The sequence below is a fragment of the Rhipicephalus microplus genome, unplaced genomic scaffold (genome assembly GCF_043290135.1).
Source record: "Rhipicephalus microplus isolate Deutch F79 unplaced genomic scaffold, USDA_Rmic scaffold_807, whole genome shotgun sequence".
NCBI classification, from domain to species: domain Eukaryota; kingdom Metazoa; phylum Arthropoda; class Arachnida; order Ixodida; family Ixodidae; genus Rhipicephalus; species Rhipicephalus microplus.
In genome coordinates this window covers 22,501-29,989 of record NW_027465361.1, presented here as the reverse complement: position 1 = coordinate 29,989, position 7,489 = coordinate 22,501, and the positions used below count along the sequence as shown (strand labels likewise).

General features: G+C 59.5%; 1 non-coding gene across 1 annotated transcript; it reads left to right on the top strand.

Moving 5' to 3' along the window:
• The first annotated feature begins 4,855 nt into the window (after positions 1-4,855).
• Positions 4,856-6,670, top strand: LOC142795687 (small subunit ribosomal RNA). Its single transcript, XR_012893223.1, has one exon. It is a non-coding gene; the product is annotated as a small subunit ribosomal RNA (ribosomal RNA).
• Positions 6,671-7,489: the final 819 nt, after the last annotated feature.

Below are 7,489 nucleotides of genomic sequence, written 5' to 3'. Positions count from 1 at the left end.
TGAAGTTCTCGTAGTACTACTAAATCGCATTATTCCAAGTGGAGAAATTCCCATAAACTTGCAAACCTCTACACGAAAATCGGTGCGCGTGATAAAGTTGAAAATTATCGTCCGATATCAAATGTGCCTTCTATAACACAAATTCTAGGAAAAAAAAAAAAAAACACTTGTTCGCCGTTCTCTGCGCCGTGACTGGCAGCACTCCGGCGAAGCGAAACGGGGTCGATTCGAGCACGATATCGGCGTCTTTCGACGTGCTCGCCGGCGACCGTCGCACGAGTACGTCGCACGAGCGCGTCTGCCGGGGCGCCGTTTGCGAAGCCGACGCAAAAGTGGGAACCGCCGCTCGGATGATCGCCGCTTTCGGCAGAGTGAGTGTTGGCACTCCGGGGAAGCGAAACAGCGTGAATGCGCCCACGAAATCGGCGTATTTTGAAGTGCCCGCCGGCGACCGTCGCACGAGTACGGTAAACCGCGTCAGCCGGGGCGTAGTTCGGGACGCCGACGAAAAAGTGGGAAGCGCAACTCGGATCTTCGCCGTTTTTGCAGGAGTGAGTGGCGGCCCTCCTGCGAGACCAAGAAGCATCGATTCGTGCACGAATTCGGCGCCTTTCGACGTGATCGCCGGCGACCGTCGCTCGAGTAGGGCAAACCGCGTCTGCCGGGGCGGGCTTCGGGACGCCGATGCGAAAGTGGGAAACGCTGCTCGGATGTTCGCCGTTTTTGGCCGAGTGAGTGCTGGCACTCGGGCGAAGCCAAACGGGGCCGATTACGGCACGATATCGGCGTCTTTCGACGTGCCCGGCGGCGACCGTCGCACGAGTACGGTAAACCGCGTCAGCCCGGGCGGAGTTCGGGACGCCGATGCGAAAGTGGAGAACGCCGCTCGGATCTTCGCCGTTTTTGGAGGAGTGAGTGGCGGCACTCCGGAGAAGCCAAGGAGCGCCAATTAGCGCACGATATCGGCGTCTTTCGACGCGCTCGCCGGCGACCGTCGAACGAGTAGGGCAAACCGCGTCTGCCGGGGCGGGGTTTACGACGCCGACGCAAAAGTGGGAACCGCCGCTCGGATGTTGGCCGTTTTTGGCAGAGTGAGTGCTGGCACACCGGCGACGCGAAAGAGCGCGAAAGCGCCCACGAAAGTGGCGTATTTGGACGTGCTTGACGGCGACCGCTGCAGGAGTACGAAAAACCACGTCAGCCGGGGCGAGCGACCCACGGCGGTCTGGGTGCTTATCGCTGCTATTATAGGGGCACCCCGGCAGACGCAGAAAAAAAAAATTTTTTTTCGACCTTCTTTTTTGCTGGTCGAGCTCGGGTAACCCAGGTCGCAATGGGAGCCGCGCACGAAAGCGGCGTCGCGAGACGCGTTCGCGGTCGCTAGTCGCACGAGCTCGGCAACCGCGTCAGCCGGCGCGGAGTTCGGGATGCCGACGGCTAAGTGGGTACCGCTGCTCGGATGTTCGCCGTTTTTGGCCGAGTGAGTGCTGGCACTCCGGCGAAGCGAAACGGGGCCGATTCGGGCACGATATCGGCGTATTTCGACGTGCTCGCCGGCGACCGTCGCACGAGTACGGCAAAGCGCGTCTGCCGGGGCGAGGTTTGCGATGCCGACGAAAAAGTGGGAAGCGCCGCTCGGATCTTCGCCGTTTTTGCAGGAGTGAGTGGCGGCCCTCCTGCGAGACCAAGAAGCATCGACTCGCGCACGATATCGGTGTCTTTCGACGTGCCCGCCGGCCACCGCCGCACGAGTACGGCAAACCGCGTATGCCGGGGCGGGGTTGGCGACGCCGACGCAAAAGTGGGAACCGCCACTAGGATGTTCGCCGTTTTTGGCAGAGTGAGTGCTGGCACACCGGCGACGCGAAAGAGCGCGAAAGCGCCCACGAAAGTGGCGTATTTGGACGTGCTTGACGGCGACCGCTGCAGGAGTACGAAAAACCACGTCAGCCGGGGCGAGCGACCCACGGCGGTCTGGGTGCTTATCGCTGCTATTATAGGGGCACCCCGGCAGACGCAGAAAAAAAAAATTTTTTTTCGACCTTCTTTTTTGCTGGTCGAGCTCGGGTAACCCAGGTCGCAATGGGAGCCGCGCACGAAAGCGGTCGTCGCGAGACGCGTTCGCGGTCGCTAGTCGCACGAGCTCGGCAACCGCGTCAGCCGGCGCGGAGTTCGGGATGCCGACGGCTAAGTGGGTACCGCTGCTCGGATGTTCGCCGTTTTTGGCCGAGTGAGTGCTGGCACTCCGGCGAAGCGAAACGGGGCCGATTCGGGCACGATATCGGCGTATTTCGACGTGCTCGCCGGCGACCGTCGCACGAGTACGGCAAAGCGCGTCTGCCGGGGCGAGGTTTGCGATGCCGACGAAAAAGTGGGAAGCGCCGCTCGGATCTTCGCCGTTTTTGCAGGAGTGAGTGGCGGCCCTCCTGCGAGACCAAGAAGCATCGACTCGCGCACGATATCGGTGTCTTTCGACGTGCCCGCCGGCCACCGCCGCACGAGTACGGCAAACCGCGTATGCCGGGGCGGGGTTGGCGACGCCGACGCAAAAGTGGGAACCGCCACTAGGATGTTCGCCGTTTTTGGCAGAGTGAGTGCTGGCACTCCGGCGAAGCGAAAGAGCGCGAATGCGCCCACGAAAGTGGCGTGTTTGGACGTGCTTGACGACGACCACCGCAGGAAAACGAAAAACCACGTCAGCCGGGGCGAGCGACCCATGGCGGTCTGGGTGCTTATCGCTGCTATTATAGGGGCACCCCGGCAGACGCAAAAAAAAAAAAAATTTTTTTTCGACATTCTTTCTTGCTCGTCGACCTCGGGTGACCCAGGTCGCAGTGGGAGCCGCGCACGAAAGCGGCGTCGCGAGACGGCTTCGCGGTCGCTAGTCGCACGAGCTCGGCAACCGCGTCTGCCGGGGCGGAGTTCGGGACGCCGACGGCTAAGTGGGAACCGCCGCTCGGATGTTCGCCGTTTGTGGCCGAGTGAGTGCTGGCACTCCGGCGAAGCCAAACGGGGCCGATTCCGGCACGATATCGGCGTCTTTCTACGTGCTCGCCGGCGACCGTCGCACGAGTACGGCAAAGTGCGTCTGCCGGGGCGGGGTTTGCGACGCGTACGCAATAGTGAGAACCGTCGCTCGGATGTTCGTCGTCTTTCGCCGAGCCAGTGCTGGCACTCCGGCGAAGCCGAACGGAGCCGATTCGGGCACGATATCGGCGTCTTTCCACGTGCTCGCCGGCGACCGTCGCACGAGTACGGTAAACCGCGTCAGCCGGGGCGGAGTTCGGGACGCCGATGCGAAAGTGGGAAGCGCCGCTCGGATCTTCGCCGTTTTTGGAGGAGTCAGTGGCGGCACTCCGGTGAAGCCAAGGTGCGCCAATTCGCGCACGATATCGGCGTCTTTCGACGTGCCCGCCGGCCACCGTCGCACGAGTACGGCAAACCTCGTCTGCCGGGGCGGGGTTTGCGACGCCGACGCAAAAGTGGGAACCGCCGCTCGGATGTTCGCCGTTTTTGGCAGAGTGAGTGCTGGCACTCCGGCGAAGCGAAAGAGCGTGAATGCGCCCACGAAAGTAGCGTATTTGGACGTGCTTGACGGCGACCGCCGCAGGAGTACGAAAAACCACGTCAGCCGGGGCGAGCGACCCACGGCGGTCTGGGTGCTTATCGCTGCTATTATAGGGGCACCCCGGCAGACGCAGAAAGAAAAAAAAAAAAAAATGGGGACATGGCGTGCGTCACCGTGCGGCTTCGCAGCGTTGCCGAAGTCGCCGAGCCCTTCGACTGAGCCGAACGGCGGACAGGGAACGTTGGTCGGCCGTTCTAACCTGTCGGTGCCACGCCGAGACGTCGTTAAGGAAAACCGCGTCGTGGGCCTCTACGACGCCGTCGAGTCGTTGTACGTTTGGTGTCCAGCGTGTCGGCGGCGAGTAGCGGACACGTCGTTCACGACTTCGGTCTTTCGCAGTCGACGCGAACTTGCGGAGAGTCGTGGTGCCTCACGTTTTCGGCAGAAACCGCGGCGGAATTTTCCCGTGCGTGCGCGCACGACCTCGGTGCTGTGCCGTCAGCGTAGTGTTGCACAAACTCGTGGCCTACCCAAGGTGCGGTACGTTTGCGGCCGTATCCTCGGTGGGAATTTCGTGAGTAGGGTCGCAAATTCTACGACCTCGGCGGGTTTGAGAGCGACGTAGACTTGTGGCACGCTCAACGTGCCACACGTTTCGGGGCACACCCGCGGTGAAATTTTCTCGAGTACGCTCGTATTAGTGCCCAAGGAGGTCTGGGTACTTATCGCTGCTATTATGTGGGGGTTCTCGTGAGCGGCGTACGCGAAAGCGACCGGGTGTCTGATATGCGGCGGGCTTCGGCCTCGTCAAGCGTGTCCTCGGGTCTGCTCCAGGGGAATCCACGGCAGTCGTCTGCAGCCTCATCCGCTTGATGCGTTAGGGGCTGGTTGTCGGACGGTGCCGTTTTACCACGATATCGAGGTGTGTTCCGTGTCGTCCTCGGGCGATTCAGATGCGAAAGCGCCGAAGACGCGGGCGTGACCCGTCGTCTGGCGGCTTTGCAGTCTCGGCTCCGTTGCTAGTTCCGGCCGGTCCACCGACAGTGCAGCGGGCTTGGGCAACCCGCACGGCGCGACCGAGTCGATGCAACGAAAAAGAGCGAGCATGAACGTGCTTCTTGCCGCACGGCTCCCACTCGTCTTTCGGGAAGGTTGTGCCGTAGCGAGCTCGAACGCCGTCATCTCGGAGTGCAAAATAAGCGTGTTGGGGCGCCTGAAGGTGGCCTCCGCCGCACACAGACTGCGTCCGGCCCGCCGAAGGCGAGGACGGACGCGCAGTCGAACGATTACCTGGTTGATCCTGCCAGTAATCATATGCTTGTCTCAAAGATTAAGCCATGCATGTCTAAGTACATGCCGAAATAAGGCGAAACCGCGAATGGCTCATTAAATCAGTTATGGTTCCTTAGATCGTTTCTTCCTACTTGGATAACTGTGGCAATTCTAGAGCTAATACATGCAGTGAGCCTGGAGCCCTTTGGGTAACGGGTGCTTTTATTAGACCAAGATCGATCGGGTTTCGGCCCGTATTGTGTGGTGACTCTGGATAACTTTGTGCTGATCGCATGGCCACGAGCCGGCGACGTTTCTTTCAAGTGTCTGCCTTATCAACTTTCGATGGTAGGTTACTTGCTTACCATGGTTGTTACGGGTAACGGAGAATCAGGGTTCGATTCCGGAGAGGGAGCCTGAGAAACGGCTACCACATCCAAGGAAGGCAGCAGGCGCGCAAATTACCCACTCCCGGCACGGGGAGGTAGTGACGAAAAATAACAATACGGGACTCTTTTGAGGCCCCGTAATTGAAATGAGTACACTCTAAATCCTTTAACGAGGATCAATTGGAGGGCAAGTCTGGTGCCAGCAGCCGCGGTAATTCCAGCTCCAATAGCGTATACTAAAGCTGCTGCGGTTAAAAAGCTCGTAGTTGGATCTCAGTTCCAGACGAGTAGTGCATCTACCCGATGCGACGGCTCGGACTGAACATCATGCCGGTTCTTTCTTGGTGCACTTCATTGTGTGCCTCGAGATGGCCGGTGCTTTTACTTTGAAAAAATTAGAGTGCTCAACGCAGGCGAGTCGCCTGAATAAACTTGCATGGAATAATAGAACAAGACCTCGTTTCTGTTCTGTTGGTTTTTGGAATACGAGGTAATGATTAAGAGGGACGGACGGGGGCATTCGTATTGCGGCGCTAGAGGTGAAATTCTTGGACCGTCGCAAGACGAACTACTGCGAAAGCATTTGCCAAGAATGTTTTCATTGATCAAGAACGAAAGTCAGAGGTTCGAAGGCGATCAGATACCGCCCTAGTTCTGACCATAAACGATGCCAACCAGCGATCCGCCTGAGTTACTCAAATGACTCGGCGGGCAGCTTCCGGGAAACCAAAGTATTTGGGTTCCGGGGGAAGTATGGTTGCAAAGCTGAAACTTAAAGGAATTGACGGAAGGGCACCACCAGGAGTGGAGCCTGCGGCTTAATTTGACTCAACACGGGAAAACTTACCCGGCCCGGACACTGGGAGGATTGACAGATTGAGAGCTCTTTCTTGATTCGGTGGATGGTGGTGCATGGCCGTTCTTAGTTGGTGGAGCGATTTGTCTGGTTAATTCCGATAACGAACGAGACTCTAGCCTATTAAATAGGTGCGGGGTTCCCAGCACCTTACAACCTTCTTAGAGGGACAAGCGGCTCCTAGCCGCACGAAACAGAGCAATAACAGGTCTGTGATGCCCTTAGATGTCCGGGGCCGCACGCGCGCTACACTGAAGGAAGCAGCGTGTCTTTATCCCTGTCTGAAAAGACTGGGTAACCCGTGGAACTTCTTTCGTGATTGGGATAGGGGCTTGCAATTGTTCCCCTTGAACGAGGAATTCCCAGTAAGCGCGAGTCATAAGCTCGCGTTGATTACGTCCCTGCCCTTTGTACACACCGCCCGTCGCTACTACCGATTGAATGATTTAGTGAGGTCTTCGGACCGATGTCCGGCGCGGCCTTTCGGTTGCGCCGGTCTGTTGGAAAGATGACCAAACTTGATCATTTAGAGGAAGTAAAAGTCGTAACAAGGTTTCCGTAGGTGAACCTGCGGAAGGATCATTAACGGATTGTGAAGGGTGAGCGCCTCAGCTGCGTCTGCGCCCGACACTTTCTGCCGCTGACCCCGTTTGGACGCGGGGTCGGCTTTTCCCCACGGGGCTGCCTGAATGTGGAGCGGCACCCCGTGACAAATTGTTGCGCCCAGCGGACGCCAACACCGCGACCTTGGACGGTCGGCCAGGTGGCGGACGCGGGTACAAACGGCGCAACGCACTCATAGGTCGGCTTTCGACCCGCCACTGCACCGTGGCTCGAAGCGCTCGAAATGCGCGACCCGACCGCTGCGGGACCGCCTAGTACTGTAAACAGGAGCGGCGGAGCGCGAACGGCGAGTCGTGGTTACGTCGGTAGAAGGCGAGGCTGCGCGTTCCCGAAACGCCAGCCGAGTGCCCTCCCGACCGTTCGAGCGTGCAAGAACGAGACCCGACAATCGCGCGGCGACTGCCAAGTACGAGAGGAACGGCACAAGCGTCGGCGGTCGGTCAAGGAACTGGCGATGTGACGGGTCCGCTGTGCACCAGTGCATACCGTCCCGCCGTCCGCGGCAAGCGCCTCCGCGTCCTCGGGTGACGGAGGCTGCCGGTCGGTTCTTGCAGGCGAGGGATCTCGCTGGCACCGGTTCGCGTTGACGCGCGGCCGGTCATGGCACGGCGATGCGACGGCCGAGGTGCGCAGTACTCGATGGAGGAACCGCACGCTCCGATGACCGTCCCGCCCTCCGCGGCGTATGCGTACCGACCGTAATGGTTGCAGCAGCGCCGGCCGGCTTTTGAATTCGCCACACGAAACACGGTGCGAGATCGCGGTTAGGGGAGCGTCGAC